We start from the raw sequence: 20,302 nt of genomic DNA, 5'->3' as shown, positions 1-20,302 counted from the left end.
ACAGACACACTGCTAATGACTGTGCCCAAGAGGTCCTTAAAGGCCTGGATCTTGGTTTTTATCCAGGACACTCGCCAGCCCAGACACTTAAGACTTCTCGCTCAGTCTCTCGAGCGCCCTGATCACAGCATAATCAGCAAAGTCAAGATCCGTGAATCTTTATTCATCAGCAGATGCTCTACAGCCGCTGGACCCCACGACCTTGCCCAACAGCCAGTCCATACAAGCACTGAACAGAGTAGGAGCAAGAACACACCCCTGACGAACCCCAGAATCAACTGGGAAAAAACACAGAGGCCTCCACTCTGCACAGCACTCACAGTACCAGGGTACAGGCCGGCCATGACATCCAGCAACCTCGAGGGGATCCCGCAAACCCACAGGATATCCCACAGGGCAGCTCGATCAATTAAGTGGAACACTTTGCGAAAATCGACAAAGGCGGCAAAGAAACTCTGCCGATATTTGCCATTGCGCTCTATGAGAACCCTTAGTGCCAGGATGCGGTCGATGGTAGACTTCTTAGGCATAAAACCAGACCGTTCCGTTCACTGGTAGGTGAGGAAGTGATCACGGATCCTATTGAGGACGACCCTAGCAAGGACCTTACCCGGCACAGAGAGCAGTGTTATCTCCCTGCAGTTGCTGCAATCCAGGCGATCAATCTTTGCTTCCATTTGGGAGACTGGCATCATCCCAACTGACTGGAAAACGGGACTTGTCATCCCTATCTGGAAAGGAACTTATATGACCGACATTACAAAATACCGGAAATTATACGGTTAAATCAAGTCTCGAATTATCCATGGGAGAACTTAAACGTGAGTATATATGGTATATATTGTGATGAAATAACAGACTGGAAGTCTCAAAAAGATTTGGGGAATGACCCCTTATATTGTCCTATGGACAAAGCTGAAAAAGAAAACGTTCAAAATGAATCAAAGTTGATCATACTAAACAAGATATGTTTGTTTCAATGAATTGACAAATGAGGAACTGACGTTATCTGGAGTGGTCGGAAGTGACGTCATTACGGTTGCACTGGAATTGACATCATCAGCGATGGCCGGAAGTGATGTCATATGAAAGTGCCGAAAGTGACGTCATCAGGGATGGCCAAAAGTGATGTCGCCTTGCAGGAACCAGAAGTGATGTCACAGAAGTTGCATGTGTTGTTGTTGAAGCCATTTTGTAGACCCAGAAGTAAGGTAAGAATGTTCTGTCGGCAAAGAGAAAGGGATATCAGTGCACATAACCAACCCTCTATAACGTGAAGTACCCCTCACCTTTGGACTTGATGGCTGCTTCCTAATCGCACGTGTGTGACAATATATATACATATATATTACTATATATATATAGTAAAAAGAACACACATGACAAAGTGAATGGTTTGTTGATCCACCCTGTATAATTGAAAATGGTTGGTTAAGTTGGTGTTTATAGACGTAAGCTCAAAAACAGAAATGAAGGGAGAACAAAATGGCTGCCATATATATTTTGTAGATAGGAAGTGATATAATGGGAGAATGGTATTCTGGGAATTGGAAATGATGTCAGAAGTGGGTGGGATCTTGAGAACCAGAAGAGGAAGTGATGTTAGCTGTCTTCTGAGGACCAGAAGTGGCTTTAGGCTGGTCTGGCGGGAATATACACTTCTTCGAGCCTATAAACTGTCTCCCAAGTGCACGTTTGTCACTATATATATATATATACAGTTATAGTTTATTATAGTTTACATTATATATATATATATATATATATATATATATATATATATATATATATATATATATATATATATATATATACAGTATATTGTGATAGTTTGGGGGCGCTTTCGCTCCCTTGAACCCTTGTCCAAGATACCAGACACTAGATAAAAGTCCAAAAGTAGACTATATTTATTCTGCACAGTGCACAAAGCACCCTCCCCTCCACAATACTCATTAAACAATACAATAATCACTACAATAAACAATCCTCCACTCCCAGACGCGTTGCCACCCTTCCACCCAGCTCAGCTCAACGTCTGGGGATTTCCCACAGTCCTTCATAGTCCTCGACCCGGAAGTGTTTCGCCCTCTCTGTCCACGTGACTAGGAACACTTTCGGGTCAGATAAAAATACTTTTTCTTCACCCTGGAAGCATTCTTCTTCCGGGGCGTAGGGCAAATAATATTCTTTGCTCCTCCCTACAGCTCCATCTAGCGGCCCCTGTGGTATCCAGCAGGGCTGTGGATGAAAACTCCATTGTCCAGGATTCCCTGCTGGTCTTCAGGGCACCTCCATACTGCAGGGAGGGCTCCATCTGGCGGCCTGGGGTTATTGGCCGGGATGAACGGCCGGCCATACACCACAATATATGCAGAGAGAGAGTAGATATACTGTATATATCTGAACAGAGACGTAGTGCTGAATAGACAGAACAGCCTAGATAAAATTCTTCTGCTCCATCTTTGTCAGGTTGAGCTGTAGATAGTATTCATAAGTGAAACCATTGGACATGATGATGGGGCTTAAGGAGGAGGTGTTTGGAGAGAAGATAATCGAGCACCGATCCTTAGGCACTTCCATGCTTGCCATGTGCTCACTTGTCATCTCTTCTCACCAAGACACATGGAAGGATCTGCCAAAGAGGTAGGACACAAACCACTTGAGGGCAGACCCAATGATGCCAAGATCAGAGAGGGTGGCAAGGAAGATCTGATGGTTGACTGTGTCGAAAGTTGAGGTGAAATTTAGCAGGATGAGAACAGACCAGATCCATCCCCATTTACTGTACATACCTGCTTAGTCCAATTCAGGCCCTCGGGAAGCTGGAGTCCATCACTGCAGCTCAGAGCACAACATAGGAAACCACCCTGAAGAATGTGTCAGTCCGTCAGGGGATACACTCACACACACACCCTTACTCATTTTAGGACAATTTAAAGTCACCGAATAACCAAACCAGGTCTTGCTTTAGGATGTTTTTTCTGTGAGGCAGTACAACTAACCTCTGTGTCACCCTGTTGCCCTTTTAAATATTTCTTCTGTGATTATTTTCCCTATGTAATTTAAAAAAAAAAAACGACTGGCCTGAAATGACAGTTGTGGCCCCCAAAAAAATGAGCTTATTTAGTGCAGTGAAGAATAAATAATATGCAGTATATCATTTTTACAAGGGTCTCATTTTTTAATGACAAGGACAGGAAAGGCAACTGTTCCCAAAACAGCATCTGCAGCCAGCGCCGATTATTTCTGAGTGAGTTGCTGACCTGTAATCACTGAGAGCCACCAGGCGCCTGTGACATTGAGGGGACATTTACTATCCAAAGTGCTCGGAGGCACAAGTGAGCTGATGGTCTACTCAAGTGAAGCTCCTGTAGCCACTGAACACATTTGCCAAGGTGAAAACCCGGAGAGGACAACATGAATAAATAAACACCGAAAGAAAAGTCCAGATTGATACAAATTAGCTGTAAATGTCGCCAGCATGCCCCACATGGCGCCCACCACCGCCAATTCAATGTGCCATTTCATCTGACTTCCTAACTCATCTGCTTTTTTTCTGTTTTGCCCGCCTGATAAAGAATTTTAATCTAACCGACGAGTCTTTTTTTTTTTTCCGTTTTTCTCTGTGTTAAATCTCTCCCATATAAATCACTTCAACGCTCATTGCTGAGTCTGGTTTTATTAAATCCTTAGACAGCTGGCATCAGAAGGTGCTGATAATAAAAAGAAGAAAAGACGCTTAACTGCAGACTGCTGCTTTGTGCACACCTGTAGTCACTCGCCAGTGTTTCAAAGTGGCATATTCTGGTTTGGAAGGACGGTGGTCCCTCTTGGCTAAAGTGGACACAAAGTGCAAAACAAATCTGGACGGGATGCCAGCCGTACAGAAACACACACATAAACTCACTGAAAGCCACTGGGCCAAATCAGAGTCTTCAATAGGCCCAGTCCACGCACTTCTGGGATGTGAGATGATGCAAGGTCTTCAAATTTGAATGTGCAATGCAGCAGTCTTTGTGTTAACCCAAGAAGACAAAAAAAAAAAAGGAAAACAACTCGCCTGTCTGTGTTCAGTGGCCAGTTTCATTGGAATTGACTTGACCCGACAGGGTGGACTCATTTTTAAAGCCAGGGAGTTTGGCTTCTGGATGGGCATGTCCTGCCTGGCAACTCCAACAGGTGGCACTTACATAGTGCTGGTGGTGTGGGAAACTCTTAAGGCGACGTTCAGTGGTCTGCATGGGGACCTGATCCAGGTCTACAAAATCTGCAAAGACATTGATAAGGTAAATTCAGGAGGATTCTTTCAATTTAACGATGAATCACAAACTTCAGGACACCAGTGGAAATTAGCAGGGATGTGCATGTAGGACCGAAGGCTGGAAGCACTTCTTTATGCTAGCAGTTGTAGGAAACATCAGAAGTCAAAATCCGAGGCTAATACCCAACTCCAAAATCTCAACCTGACCCCCTAGTCGCTCATAATTGAATCGGGCACAGTGGTGAGTAAGAGACAACAACTAGGTTCCATCAACCAATGTGCATGTTCATTAAAATCAAATCCAAAAAATAAAGTGCAAGGAGGGTAAAAATAAAGAAGTCAATAAAATTATCCATAATCAAAAGATTGGCGCTCTTGTACAGGTTAAAAACAAACAATAAATACTTCAAAATCCATTTCAGAAAACCTTCAAGGAATCCAGTTGTGTTCCTCATGAAGACTAACGTGGGTCTCTCTCTCTCCGTCACCCCAGCTCACCCCGGTGGGTTCTCCCAGCTGAAGACTCCGCTGACTGCTGCAGTCACCTTCTCCCACCTCCTGTTCCATCACACTTAGCCGGCCCTCTGTCCCTTCATACGCTACTCCCGGGATCAAAGACGCTCCAAACACTCAGTAGGGACACCCCGAGGGGCACCATTTATATGGTTCTGTCACGGGGCCCGACCACCCTGTCTCTGCTCCTGTGTGCTAAGTCGCTTTCATGATGCCACCTTGATGTTTTCACAGTAAAACGTCCTCCAACAGTTCTGTCTTTTTTTTTTTCTCCCTTGTATTGCTTGGAGTCTCTTTTTAAATATATTCAGGTATAGGTACTCAATTACATTTCCCATAGTGCTTTGTGTGAACTAAAATAAAAATCTTTTCACTCTGTCAGAAATATCCCAACTAATTCACTCTAAATCTTAAGCCAAAATATTTTTAAAATGCATGAGTAATCACATTGGCAGTCAGTGACTGCAGCAAAAATACAAAGAGACACAGAGTGCCATGACAAGCATGGCTAAAGCTGGGGGAGGAACGTGCATGACTCAAGAACATGGATTTAAAAGGCAAAACAAAACACACACACACACACCCAAAAGAAATCTGGCAAACTATGACACATAGCAAAGAGTGTATGCAGGAATGTAGATTGAAGGGGAATGGACATGTGATGAGGAGAAACAAGGAATATGTGTGCAAAGGAGTGATGGGAAAGGGGAAGAGAAAGTGAAGGAGGCCAAAGTGGAGGTGGAGGGATGAAGTAAAGGAAGATCTGAAGGAAAAGAGTCTGACGGGGGGGAGGTGAAGGACAGAGCTGTCTGGAGAAGACTGACAAATTCTATCTATCTATCTCTTATATAGTGCCTTTCATATCTATCTATTGTCAGATGTGTGCTTGGGAGAAGGTTGATAGGCTCAAATAATATTGTTTCTCAGCCAGACCAAGGGTTTGCGCTGTCACCTAACCATCTCCTCTCCTTTTGCCCCTTTGCAGACCAGCAGAAGAACCAACCAAACAGTGATGTCACCACAAACCCCACCTCTGATGAATTCACTTCTGGCATTTCCTGATGACATCTTCCTTCTCAGAATCCACCTACCAAAGACATCACTTCCTCTTCCAGCTACCCTGGACCATCCCATTCCTGCCTCCATCAAAAAAATGCCTCTGATTTACCTTCTGTATTCAGTTTTGTTTTGAACTCAGTTGTAACCATGTGTTGCATTCTTCAGTATATGAGGTGGCTATCCCCAAACCTTTTTGTGTCTCCTGCTCTCCTTATCTATCTATCTATCTATCTATCTATCTATCTATCTATCTATCATATAGTGCCTTTCATCTATCTATCGATTTTGATATGGACGCTATATAGTGCCCGACCCAACACAGACTGACACTGAGGCACGTGTAAAACACTAAGAACTTTTATTTTTCTCCACATCTTCCCCGTGAACCCCACAGGCAATGCACAGTCCCAAAAGCACTATAAGGCAACACAAAACATTTTTTTGGCGGCGGTGGCGGCAGCGGCACCACCACAATTACCACCACCACCACCACCACTCTTCTTCTTCTTCCTCTTCCTCCTCCTCCTCCTCCTCTTCCTCTTCCTCTTCCTCCTCTCCTCCTCCTCCTCCTCCTCCTCCTCCTCCTCCTCCTCCCGTCTAGCTTCATCCTCCACCTTCCAACTCCGGCCCTTGAGTAGTGGCTGCAGACTCTTTTGTAGTCCTCCTGGAAGTGCTCCAGGTGGTAATTGGCCTAATTAGGCTGCACTTCTGGGTGTGGCTGCATTTCAGCCCACAGAGGCTCGTTAAGCTGTTCAGCTTCTCTGGGTGGTGGCCATGGAGCCCAACATGTCTGAGTCCTGAAGTCCCACACCTGTGGCCCTGATGTAACCCAGGAGGGCTGCCACCACACGTTCCAGGGGATGTAGAGTGTATCCCATGGCTGCTCCCCTGGATTCCATGTTGAAGGGACATCCCGGCTGGGCATGGGACTCGGCCGCCCGTCACAATATCTATCTATCTATCTATCTATCTATCTATCTATCTATCTATCTATCTATCTATCTATCATATAGTGCCTTTTCTATCTATCTATCTATCTATCTATCTATCTATCTATCTATCTATCTATCTATCTATCTATCTATCTATCTATCTATCTATCTATCTATCTATCTATCTATCTATCTTTCTGATACACATTTCCTGTGTTGGCTTGTGTTTCTACTTTCATTTCATGGCACCGAGCAGTGAATATGAAGTGTCAAGGTGTAGCTACTGTAGGTCATTGTGCGGAATGAGTGTTTTGATTTGAGACCTCAGTGCTAAGATTGTAATTTAATCTCAATGGATAATCTGTCAAGTGGATAACCTTCTCTTTCAGAAATTACAATCGAGGTACATAACAAGGATTACTTTCACAATAAATAATAAGAGTGATGAGTTCCAGATGTCTGATCTGAAAATCAAAAATGAATAATCCTCGTAGTGAGTGGCTCATTGCTCATCAGGCTTAGCTCAAAATAAATTGTCAGTTACAGTAAATTTAGGAGCGATGGAAATCCATTAGGATATTCATAGAGTGACAGAAGAAGCGATTATTATTTTAGTGATGATGTCTGAGTGTTTATAATTTTCTTATTTTGCTGTTGAATGCCATAAAGAGTTCAAAATGCCTTGAGGTTCATTTCTACCTCTCTCTTCATTTTCTGAGATGGCTTTTCCAATCCGAGTACATTCAGTGGCCACTTTATTAGGTCCACCTGCTTGTAGTCAGCAGGACCCCCTTGTGCCCCTGTAAACAGCCTGAATATGTTGAGGTACGGATTCAGCAAGGTGTAGGAGACATTCCTAAGAGAAGCTGGTTGTTGCTGAGTTGACGCTGTGTGATACTAAAGTCTTCAAAAATAGAAAAAGGTTTGGGGATCGTCCCCATATATTGTCGTCCAGACAATTGAAATAAAGCAAGCGATTCAAAATGACTTTTCAGTACAGAATGAATGATTTACTTTAGACAAGATGGCGTTTTTATAACAGAATGTATGATGGGAGAGGAAATGGTTGGCCGGAAGTGATGATTGGAGGCGGAAACACGGAACCAACATCATCAGGAGTAGACAGAAGTAATGGATCGTGGAACCGGAAGTGACGTCATTGGAGTGGACTGGAAGTGACATCATCACGACCATTTTGGAGCCGGAAATGGAGAGATTTATTTTTCTTCCAGTTTTCTTCAGGTAGAAACAGAAGTACTACGTGATAGTCCCTTGTCTCGCGAGATTTCACTCATATTTAGGCTCTTTGACTGCCTCCATCTCGCACATGTGTGACAGCTGTCAGACATTTCTTACAGATTCTTTATCCATATGTTATTCTTCTACGGCAGAATTGTGTTGTAATGTGTAGCACCAGAGAAGAGGCTATTGAAAAGATTTGTGAAATTTAAATATTTAGAACATAAGAAATCTGACAAATGAGAGATGACAACTCATTCCATCAATTTCATTTAGCTAATATTTGACTAAACTTTCCATAGGATCAGCGGTAGCTGAGTTGGAGAACTGGATGGTGAGGTGACCCACTTAGTGCAGTGTGGATGGAACAACTGGAAGAAGGTAGCAGGCGTATTGTGTGGTAAAAAGAATTAAGGTGGCTGTTAAAGGTAAGATGTTTAAGATGGTGGTAAGACCAGCAATGATGTATGGAAATGAGACATGGGCGGAAAAGGGAGCATGGGACAAGAAGGAAGATGTGGCAGAAATGAGAATGTGGAGATGGATGTGTGGAGTTATAAACAAGGACAGAAGAAGAAATGAGATAATCAGAGGTACAACACAAGTGGGGGAGATAGCTAAGAAAGTACTGGAAAGTAGATTGAACTTGGAACTAGATTGGAGTGATGGGAATGGGGAAGAGAAAGTGAAGGAGGCCAAAGTGGAGGTGGAGGGATGAAGTAAAGGAAGATCTGAAGGAAAAGAGTCTGACGGGGGGGAGGTGAAGGACCGAGCTGTCTGGAGAAGACTGACAAATTCTATCTATCTATCTATCTATCTATCTATCTATCTATCTATCTATTATATAGTGCCTTTCATATCTATCTATCTATCTATCTATCTATCTATCTATCTATCTATCTATCTATCTATCTATCTATTATATAGTGGCTTTCATCTATCTATCTATCTATCTATCTATCTATCTATCTATCTATCTATCTATCTATTATATAGTGGCTTTCATCTATCTATCTATCTATCTATCTATCTATCTATCTATCTATCTATCTATCTATTATATAGTGGCTTTCATCTATCTATCTATCTATCTATCTATCTATCTATCTATCTATCTATCTATCTATCTATCTATCATATAGTGCCCTTCATCTATCTATCTATCTATCTATCTATCTATCTATCTATCTATCTATCTATCTATCTATCTATCTATCTATCTATTATATAGTGCCTTTCATCTATCTATCTATCTATCTATCCCACATAGAAGTGGTCAAAGATGAAGTGGAAGAAGAATAATTTTTTTTTTTTTGCATAATGAAACCCCTTAAGATGTTTTCTCCAATAGTTTTGACTTTCAATGCTTTGCGTAGGGACATCAAAGTGAACATGTAGAATTTGTCACTTAACAAAACAAGAGAACGGCTCAAAACACTTTTATAAGACACTTCAGTGAATTTCTCATCCAAACCACAGCATGAGGCTCCTCATGTAGAGCTCAGCCTTTGTTGGGGTCTTTAAGTCAGGGGACCCCCGGCCCCCCGTTCCACAGTCTTCGGAGTATCTTCACACTGGTTAGGTAAGTGTGTCCTGTCCGTAGACATGAGATTCAGGTGGAAAGCCTTCTTTTCAGGGCAACATTGCTAATCTGAATATCTTTAAATATATAATTAGCAGGATGCGTGCTGTAATAACACGGAGTGTGAGGACGCTGCAGCTGCTGTTTCACGTGGATGTCTTTACGTGAGAATTTCAATGCTCTGATGTGCCTGATCTGCACATATGGGATCTTATCAATATCCAACCTCATCTCACAGATAACAGAAGAGAAATAATACATCTGTCTGTTCTGCACTTGTTAGCCCGAGAACTATAAAGGCATCGCATCTGTCTTTAAAAAGGAAATTAATATATGCAGCGCTGCTTTTTCATTAATCCTGATCTATTCAAAAAAGTGACAATAGAGTAGGCTGCGATGACAATGCAGGCCGCATTAAGAATATAATACATTCAAGGTGTTTTGCGTCCTGCCTCCCCCCAAAATAAGAATTGTGATCTCTAGCAGACTTGTAAAAGCTGAACCGAGTGTGGACTTTGCATGTTGTGTTTACTTGAAGGAATCTCAGCCAGGCAGGGGGTTTGTTTCCCTCCAGAGAGACTTCTGCTGTTCACAAATTGGACTAAACGATGAACCCGTTAAATTGACCTGGAGCTCAGTGTAATTCCAGAGGCAGACAGATGGCTGGCAAGAAAACAAGGATCTGCAGTGAAGATAAAAAATACTTTTGAAAATATGATTGACAGAAACACACCCTTCTGAAGACTGCGTGGGGATTTTGTGTTAATCTTCTTTTTACATGGAATTACAGCCCATAAGAAAAGTGCACAAGTGCACAGTAAGTCATTGAAAGGGTGCTGACAGGCCAGGCTCCATCTGAACCTCCAATAAAGAATACGTCTGACGATCAGCCTGAGGTCTTGCCTCACACCTGGCACTTATGGGATAGAGTGCAATGTCCTGGGATCCAGCAGAGGAGACAAATGGAAGGATGGGTGACACGTCACAGCACAGGCATTAAGCTAGTAAAGGAGCTGAACTCCGATCCAACCGCAGAACTGACACTTTCTCCTCTCTACCATTCCATGTCAGTAACAGGAGGTAACCCTCACCCCAAGAAAAGATGTGAAAGATTTATATAGCCTTACATGTGTGGGTGTTGTGTGGCTCTTTACGGGACCATTTTACTGACTGACCAGAAATCCAGGCCCAGAGTGGTCTCCTAAGAAGCTGACGGTGCCTTTACTATTTGTTATCTCTTGGCCATGCCAGCTCAGTGTGATTTCATCAAAGCCACAACACATCTTATGATGGTCATAGCAACCCATTACTAATCCCTGTAGTGTCTGCTGTCTCCCGCAGTGTCACTCTGCCATTCCACTTTATGATTCACTCCACCGTGGCATCATTCTCTCCTTTCATCAATGCTGAAGTCCGGCTGGACCTCAGGTCAGCTATGAGGGGCCTCCTGCTACAAAGGAATTTGACAGCTCGACTTCTGACTGTGGCGTAGGAAAGGAACTGGTCAGACTGCGGTGGAAGGAATCTCTGAAGGGGTTTTCTTTTCTAGCTTTAAAACTTTTACCAAAAACATTAAGATAGATAGATAGATAGATAGATAGATAGATAGATAGATAGATAGATAGATATGAAAGGCACTATATAATAGATAGATAGATAGATAGATAGATAGATAGATAGATAGATAGATAGATAGATATGAAAGGCACTATATAATAGATAGATAGATAGATAGATAGATAGAGATAGATAGATAGATAGATATGAAAGGCACTATATAATAGATAGATAGATAGATAGATAGATAGATAGATAGATAGATAGATAGATAGATAGATAGATATAGAAAGATAGATAGATAGATAGATAGATAGATAGATAGATAGATATGAAAGGCACTATATAATAGATAGATAGATAGATAGATAGATAGATAGATAGATAGATATGAAAGGCACTATATAATAGATAGATAGATAGATAGATAGATAGATAGATAGATAGATAGATAGATATGAAAGGCACTATATAATAGATAGATAGATAGATAGATAGATAGATAGATAGATAGATTGAAAGGCACTATATGATAGATAGATAGATAGATAGATAGATAGATTTGAAAGGCACTATATGATAGATAGATAGATAGATAGATAGATAGATAGATAGATAGATAGATAGATAGATATGAAAGGCACTATATAATAGATAGATAGATAGATAGATAGATAGATAGATAGATAGATAGATAGATAGATAGATAGGTAGATATGAAAGGCACTATATAATAGATAGATAGATAGATAGATAGATAGATAGATAGATAGATAGATAGTGCTTTATTTATCCCAAAGATGACTTTGTAAAAGTTTGCTACGTGTGTTCTGCTGTTTCTAAACCCACGTAGCCTCTTAGCCCCCCATGCCAGACATCTGCTCACACCCACTGCCCGCTTTTTCCTCCCGTCTCAGTTCATGTCATCATTTCACACACACATTCTGCGCTGTATTGTACCTAAAAAGGCTGCTGTGGGAATCCGAACAAGAGACTCAAATCTAAGGGCAGGCTAGAAGCGCCCCACGCGTCTGAATGATACAAACACATTTATTTTCCGCGTGTCTCCTTTAACACCGGGTATCCCACTTTCTTGAGTCTAGGGGTGCTAGGAGTCAGCTCTCTCTCCATCACACGACTTTATATTTCATTATATTTCTAATCTGTGTATGTGTATTATATGCTTCATGTATGTACAGTACATCAGCAACAGGCTGTAAAATAAAGTGAATATTTTGCAAGGGATCAGAGGTACATGCAGTAAATTATTGAATTTTATGCATGTGGGGCCATGTAGAGCTGGCACTGCACGTCGTGTCAGCCTTATGTGATCTTTAGTGCAGTGGTTCCCCAGTGTGTCACATCATTTCAGATCCTTCTGCCTTTCTTCTGTTCATCAATTTTCAGCAATTGTTCATTCTGTGGGTGGCACCCAGTGACTTGGTGTCAAATAGTACACCCCATTGTTGTCTGTGCACAGTTTGTCTGTGTGGCTTTTCTTCCCACATCCCCAAAGATGTGCATGGTGGGAAGGCTGTTAACTCTAAACTGTCCCCAGTGTGGCTGTGTACATTTGTGTGCCCTACATTTGATGGGTGCCCTGCACAGAGTTGTTTCCTGCAATGTGCTCTCTGCTGCAAGGATAAGCTCCAGCCCCCCAAGATCCTCAATTCAGTCGTGCCACATCGTGTTCACTGCAACTGTTTACTGACAGGAGTATAGTTGTATGTGCCACCAAATGAAACTGAAATGTGGCAGCACGTCTTGCATTCAGCCTGCCGAGGTGGGCATGTGTCATACCTCTTCTCAGGTTACTCCACTGGCTGTCTGTAGCAGCACACTTTAAGTTCAATGCCTGCCAACAGTGTAGTCAGTGGGTCATCACCCCTGTATATGGGGGCACTAATGAGGTCTGATGCTGCTTCTCGCCTACTCAGGTCTGTTAGTAAATGGTGTTGGATGATGCCACCTCTGCATCAAATCTCAGTCCAGACTCTTCTTATATGCCACTCCTAGCTGGTGTAACGAGTTGCCCACCTCCATCCAAACTGCTCATTCCCTCAGTCTTTGAAGACTTGCTTCCTCTGTGAATGTCGGTCTAATTGATGATGGCTTTGATAGGTTCTTGTAACTATGGATAGATGAACTCATCTTATGCTCTGTTTTGTTTAAAGCTCTTCATTTGTGATGATCAATCTTATGACCTTGTCCTCTCACACTTGTTCTCAAACAGTCCCCAGACTGATGTTACAGTGGTGTGAAAAACTATTTGCCCCCTTCCTGATTTCTTATTCTTTTGCATGTTTGTCACACAAAATGTTTCTGATCATCAAACACATTTAACCATTAGTCAAATATAACACAAGTAAACACAAAATGCAGTTTTTAAATGATGTTTTTTATTATTTAGGGAGAAAAAAAATCCAAACCTACATGGCCCTGTGTGAAAAAATAATTGCCCCCTTGTTCAAAAATAACCTAACTGTGGTGTATCACACCTGAGTTCAATTTCCGTAGCCACCCCCAGGCCTGATTACTGCCACACCTGTTTCAATCAAGAAATCACTTAAATAGGAGCTGCCTGACACAGAGAAGTAGACCAAAAGCACCTCAAAAGCTAGACATCATGCCAAGATCCAAAGAAACTCAGGAACAAATGAGAACAGAAGTAATTGAGATCTATCAGTCTGGTAAAGGTTATAAAGCCATTTCTAAAGCTTTGGGACTCCAGCGAACCACAGTGAGAGCCATTATCCACAAATGGCAAAAACATGGAACAGTGGTGAACCTTCCCAGGAGTGGCCGGCCGACCAAAATTACCCCAAGAGCGCAGAGACGACTCATCCGAGAGGTCACAAAAGACCCCAGGACAACGTCTAAGGAACTGCAGGCCTCACTTGCCTCAATTAAGGTCAGTGTTCACGACTCCACCATAAGAAAGAGACTGGGCAAAAACGGCCTGCATGGCAGATTTCCAAGGCGCAAACCACTGTTAAGCAAAAGAACATTAGGGCTCGTCTCAATTTTGCTAAGAAACATCTCAATGATTGCCAAGACTTTTGGGAAAATACCTTGTGGACTGATGAGACAAAAGTTGAACTTTTGGAAGGCAAATGTCCCGTTACATCTGGCGTAAAAGGAACACAGCATTTCAGAAAAAGAACATCATACCAACAGTAAAATATGGTGGTGGTAGTGTGATGGTCTGGGGTTGTTTTGCTGCTTCAGGACCTGGAAGGCTTGCTGTGATAGATGGAACCATGAATTCTACTGTCTACCAAAAAATCCTGAAGGAGAATGTCCGGCCATCTGTTCGTCAACTCAAGCTGAAGCGATCTTGGGTGCTGCAACAGGACAATGACCCAAAACACACCAGCAAATCCACCTCTGAATGGCTGAAGAAAAACAAAATGAAGACTTTGGAGTGGCCTAGTCAAAGTCCTGACCTGAATCCAATTGAGATGCTATGGCATGACCTTAAAAAGGCGGTTCATGCTAGAAAACCCTCAAATAAAGCTGAATTACAACAATTCTGCAAAGATGAGTGGGCCAAAATTCCTCCAGAGCGCTGTAAAAGACTCATTGCTGGTTATCGCAAACGCTTGATTGCAGTTATTGCTGCTAAGGGTGACCCAACCAGTTATTAGGTTCAGGGGGCAATTACTTTTTCACACAGGGCCATGTAGGTTTGGATTTTTTCTCCTAAATAATAAAACCATCATTTAAAAACTGCATTTTGTGTTTACTTGTGTTATATTTGACTAATGGTTAAATGTGTTTGATGATCAGAAACATTTTGTGAGACAAACATGCAAAAGAATAAGAAATCAGGAAGGGGGCAAATAGTTTTTCACACCACTGTATCTGATTATGTTGAACTCTTTCATAAATCGCTTTGAATAAATGTAAAAATAAATACATATTTATATATAGATGAGCTGTGCTACCTGTCTAAGGTAGGTTGAAATCTAAGTAATCAGCGACTGAGGTGTTAACATTTGCTGTGCACCACCTATTGGAATGTATTTTGTATTGCATGTAGTAATACAATAGATTGCATTTGTCATTTCAACAGGTGGTGCATCACAAACATTTGTAGTAATAAAATGCATTACTTTAAATATTTCTGATGTGCTGTCTGTTGCAATGATAAATACAATGCATATGTCTCTGGTATATGCCATTTGATATGGGGTTTGTAAAAGCAGTGGTAATGTTTGTGATGCTCCATCTGTTGGAATGATAAATAAAATGCATAAGCCTCTGTTATATGTCATTTGATATGGGGTTTGTAAAAGCAGTGTTAATGTATGTGGTGTGCCATTTGTTGGAATGGCAAATGCAGTGCATTTGCTATCTTGTATGGGATTCGTAAATGCATTGCTAATGTTTGTGATGCACCATCTGTTGAAATGACAAATACAATGCACAAGCTTCTGTTATATGCCATTTGATATGGGGTTTGTAAAAGCAGTGTTAATGTATGTGAGGTGCCATCTATTGGATTGGAAAATGCAATGCACATGTCTCTGTTACTTGCCATATTGTATGGGATTTGTAAAAGCAGTGGTAATGTTTGTGACGCTCCATCTGTTGGAATGATAAATAAAATGCATAAGCCTCTGTTATATGTCATTTGATATGGGGTTGGTAAAAGCAGTGTTAATGTATGTGGTGTGCCATTTGTTGGAATGGCAAATGCAATGCATTTGCTATCTTGTATGGAATTCGTAAAGGCAGTGCTAATGTTTGTGATGCACCATCTGTTGGAATGACAGACACAATGCATTTTATACTACAGATGTTTGTGATGAGCCATCCGTTGGAATGATAGAGACACAGCAACTTAACGGACACACAGATGCATAAAGACACACACACTTATGTTTTTATTAAGGTAGATAAGGAGCCATATGCTTCAGATTCTAACTCCGTTCTTATCTGTGTGGATTTAGTGAATGTGGAGGCTCCACACTGAAACTGAGCCCAGGTCCTTGGTGTGTGTGTTTCCTAATTATAAATTAACAGATAGCGCTATGATGGACTGCCTTGTACTCAAAGCTGCTTCTTCCCCTCCACCTGTAACCTGAATTGTTATATTATTCAATAAATGAATAAATGTGGCTCAGCGGTCGGGGTGATGTGTAATCACAGGGATCACTGGATTTGCTTCACAGCTCCAAAGATGTCAGTTTTGATTTCCAGGCAGGCTGCTGTCTGTGTGTGTTTCATGTTGTTTTTCGCTTTTCCTCTTTGCACTCTGATTTCTTACCATTTACCATGTGCCATGGTGGACTTGTTCCAGTCTGACACCAGATGCTGCTACAAACCCATAACAGAGTTATGACGTTCAAAAAAACGTACAGACTGTTCAGCAGGTTGATCAGTTGTGAATAATCATTTTGCTGAGACGGACTTCATGAAGTTTTTTATGAGTTGCCAGGCTACTGGTGCTGTTGCTGGTTTCCATTTGCACACCTCACCGCCGTTTCTGTTGCCTCGACGTCCCCTGCCAGGTCTTTTTTTAGAGTACATGGTGCTCATGTATCTGCTGACTCAAGGATACAGAGAGAGCATCTTTAAATAAGTCTTAAAGCATGTGCTCCAGATCAATATCCCATTCCCACAGTCCTGTGAAGCCATCACTCTTGTTTTTTTGACCTATTGTTTCCAAAGGATCCTTTGATTACTTTGCCACCTGCATCCCGTGGCTCTCAGCGGCTCACTTGGGACTGGCCTGTTACACGACTCTTATTAGATCTCGCCAGCATGAGGGCACTCTGCTATGTTTGCAATAAAATCTCTTTGTTAAAAATGTCTCTTTTTATTTCTGATGGCAGCATGACGTCCTCTTTTGCAGAGGGAAGCAATGGCCCCTCATAAATGGGCCTTTCGTTCTCTGTTTTGCCAGTCTTATTCTTTTCTTTTTTGTTAAATTAGAAGTGTGGCACAAGTCACAAAGTTCACAAAATTAATAACCAAACTACCAGTCTAGTGTATATATATATATATATATATTGTGAACGCTGGCCTGGACACAGACAGACGGACACCATTTATTTTAAAACTACTATGTACAAAGTCTACCGTGCAGTCACACCCCAGTGCCTCCAGCACCGATCCCCCAAAGTCCAGGCCACACTCTTCCAGTCTTGGTGCCTTTCTCCTGGCCGCCTCCAGTCCTCACTCCAGATCCGTCTTCCTTCCTCCCGACTCTCGCCACGACTGCTGGGAGGCGGCCCCTTTTATGGGAACCCGAATGGGCTCCAGCTGCTTCCCGCACTCCTCCGCAGACACGCCCTTGTGTGGCGGAAGTGCCGGCTGTGCACCCGGGTGTCCCCAGTCGTCTTCCCCCCAGCACTTCCTGGTGTGGCGGAAGTGCTGGGCTCCAGGGCTGTGCCACGGGCCCCTACAGGGCTGGGCTTCCATGCCCCTTACCCGAGGCCACCAACATAACCAGGGCGGACACCCCCTCGTGGCCTGGTGGAGGTACAGGCCCTCCTCCGGTCCTCCTGGGCGTCCCGGCTGGGCTCCTGCCCTGGCCGGATGTGGCAGATGATGGTCTGGAAGTGGGGCGCCGTCTGGCGGTGACCACGGGCCCCTACAGGGCTGGGCTTCCATGCACTCTACCCGAGGCCACCAGCGTAACCAGGACGGACGCCCCCTCGCGGTCTGGAGGAGGTACAAGCCACAATATATATATATATATATATATATATGTATGGTGGCTGGTTACAGGAATTGCAGACTGTCTGTATGATAATTTGGGGTGCCAACGTGCTCATCCCATTTACTGAGAGGGCAAAATAAACAAAAACAATGTCTGTCATGGCATTAATTTTGGACCAAAAAAACCAGATTCTTTCAGTAGACATTTTATGTCATTTAGTGGCACGTCCCTTTGGTAAATGACACCTCCTTACGGAAGTCTGGTGGCTTTATTGTCAGAGAACTGGAATGGGTGAAGGTAGGTGCCCTCATTGGGCAGTTTCTCTGTGCTGTAGGGAGAGAAGGAGAAAACAGTGTTACTGGCAGCACCCCCACTCAGTCTGGCAGGTTATTACATAAGCGTGATGGAGCCTGTGTGGAGATCCACAGACGTGCATGAGAAATTCAAACTTCATTGAAGTTGAGGCGATATCATTAACATTGTCATCTCCTTCTTTCTCCACAGCAACAAGAAACAACCCAGTGAGGGCAACTGGCTCCGCCTCTTCTGGTTAACCATCCGTAAATCACCCGGCATCCTGGAAGGAAGCATCATTTTGCTGAGAGCAACCTGCTGGGTGGAGGTCCTGAACAGATTGGCCCTAAACCTTTGGCTAGAAGCTGAATCTCAATCTTCAGTACCATCTTGTAGCCCAAATGCAAGGGCAAGAAAGACAAAGGACTTTTGTTTGGTTTCGCTTGGATGTTAAATAGTCACACGAGTGAGTAGGGGGCATCTAACGGGCTTGGCAGAGCATGGAAAACCGCAGGAGGGGACTACTAGACAGCACATTAATGCCTTTCTCTCTTTCTCAGCAGGAAAAACAGAGACGAAACCCAACAAAATATAAACAGACGATTCACCAACAACGTACTTCCGCATCAAGCTACGGCCCCCCGGCATGACTTCATTTCCGGTCCCTTGTTGATGTCCTCCCTTCCGGCTTCCCACACTGACATCACCTTCATCACACCATGCCTCCGACACCCTCATTTCCTTTACGACTGTACTTCTTCTGGTTCCACCCCATAAAAGCTCCCTCTGGAAACTGTTTCTCTGTCTAACGTGTACTTTGTATGCATACGACCGGTACCTCAGTGCTACTGCTTGGCCTGAGCGGTTCACACTATACGGGGATGGTTTTCCCAACCCTTAATCGATTCTCTGTGTCTTTTTATACTTCACAATATATAATGTGTGTGTGCACACTTTGCTCGCCTGCCACTTTGCATTTCTGCCACGTCGCTCCTCCAAAACCCCCTCTTAAACTCTTTGCTCGATCAAATGCTGGCTTAACTCCTGCTGCCGTGCTGTGTTATCTGCATCTCACGCGGCGCTTTGAACATTTAAAAGCCTGTACAGCAGCTGTCCTACTCTTTGTCTTTTATTTTCAGCGTGGTGAAATCTCTTGGACCAAAGTCTTGTCTCGCGGGATATGAGTTCTTGATATTTTTAATTTATAATTTAAAAACTGAAAAATAATCTGAAAATCTAACAAGATCACATTAAAGTTAGGTCAATTCTGAAAAGAATGATACCAAACATATATATGTAGGTTTTAAAATAAGCACGATTTAAAGTGTGACAAAAAGTGACATAAAAAAGTGACATAAAATTGTTGCACAAAATCGTTGTCCTTTTAAGCTTAGGATTTTATATACAGTATATATATATATATCTTTATATATATATATATATATATACATATATACAGTATATATATATTGTCACACATGTGCGATTAGGAGGCAGTCAGAGAGCCTAAAGGTGAGTGAAACATCGCAAGATAAGGGGTTGTCACGTGGTGCTTACTTAAACTCTTTTTGCCAACAGAAACCAAGACGGGAAATAATAAATCAACTTTCGGGTTTTCAAGATGGCTGCGATGACGTCACTTCCGGCCATCCCTGATGACATCACTTCCTGCCAACCCTGATGTCATCCCTTCCTGTTAAAGCTTCCAGACTGCAAACCATTTCCTGTCACATGTTTTGTCATTTAGATATAAACGCCATTTTGTCTGAATCATTCATTCACTGTATTTCAAGACTTTGAATCATCATTTTTGCTTATTGTATCGCCGACAATATACGGGGACGGTCCCCAAACCTTTATTTTTGTCTAAAGAACTTTATTTAAATCACAATATATATACACATGCACCCAGCCAACACAGGGCGCAAGGCAAGAACAAATCCCAGGCAAGGCACCAATCCACCACAGGGCACACACACACACACACACACACACACACACACACACACCAAGCACACACTAGAGACAATATACACATACACACACACACACACATATATATATATATTGTGAACTTGACCCCGGACACAGTCAGACAGACATCGTTATTGCTCACCACACACTTATTTATTTTACAATATTTACAGGTCCCGCGCTCAACTCCCCAGTGCCTCTTGCACCGATTCACCAATTCC

General features: G+C 42.6%; 1 long non-coding RNA gene across 2 annotated transcripts; it reads left to right on the top strand.

The window, feature by feature from the left end:
• The first annotated feature begins 7,789 nt into the window (after window positions 1-7,789).
• On the top strand, window positions 7,790-19,128 carry LOC120517704. 2 transcript variants are annotated; one of them, XR_005631091.1, is made up of 4 exons: window positions 7,790-8,007; window positions 8,307-8,432; window positions 18,318-18,573; window positions 18,671-19,128. It is a non-coding gene; the product is annotated as an uncharacterized LOC120517704 (long non-coding RNA). The 2 variants fall into 2 exon arrangements; XR_005631090.1 differs by having other exon boundaries at window positions 18,668-19,128.
• The last annotated feature ends 1,174 nt before the right edge of the window (window positions 19,129-20,302 follow it).

The sequence above is a fragment of the Polypterus senegalus genome, chromosome 17, assembly GCF_016835505.1.
Source record: "Polypterus senegalus isolate Bchr_013 chromosome 17, ASM1683550v1, whole genome shotgun sequence".
In the NCBI taxonomy this organism is placed as follows: Eukaryota; Metazoa; Chordata; class Cladistia; order Polypteriformes; family Polypteridae; genus Polypterus; species Polypterus senegalus.
The sequence above is the reverse complement of the archived record's forward strand: the minus strand, read 5'-3'. Positions and strand labels throughout refer to the sequence as shown.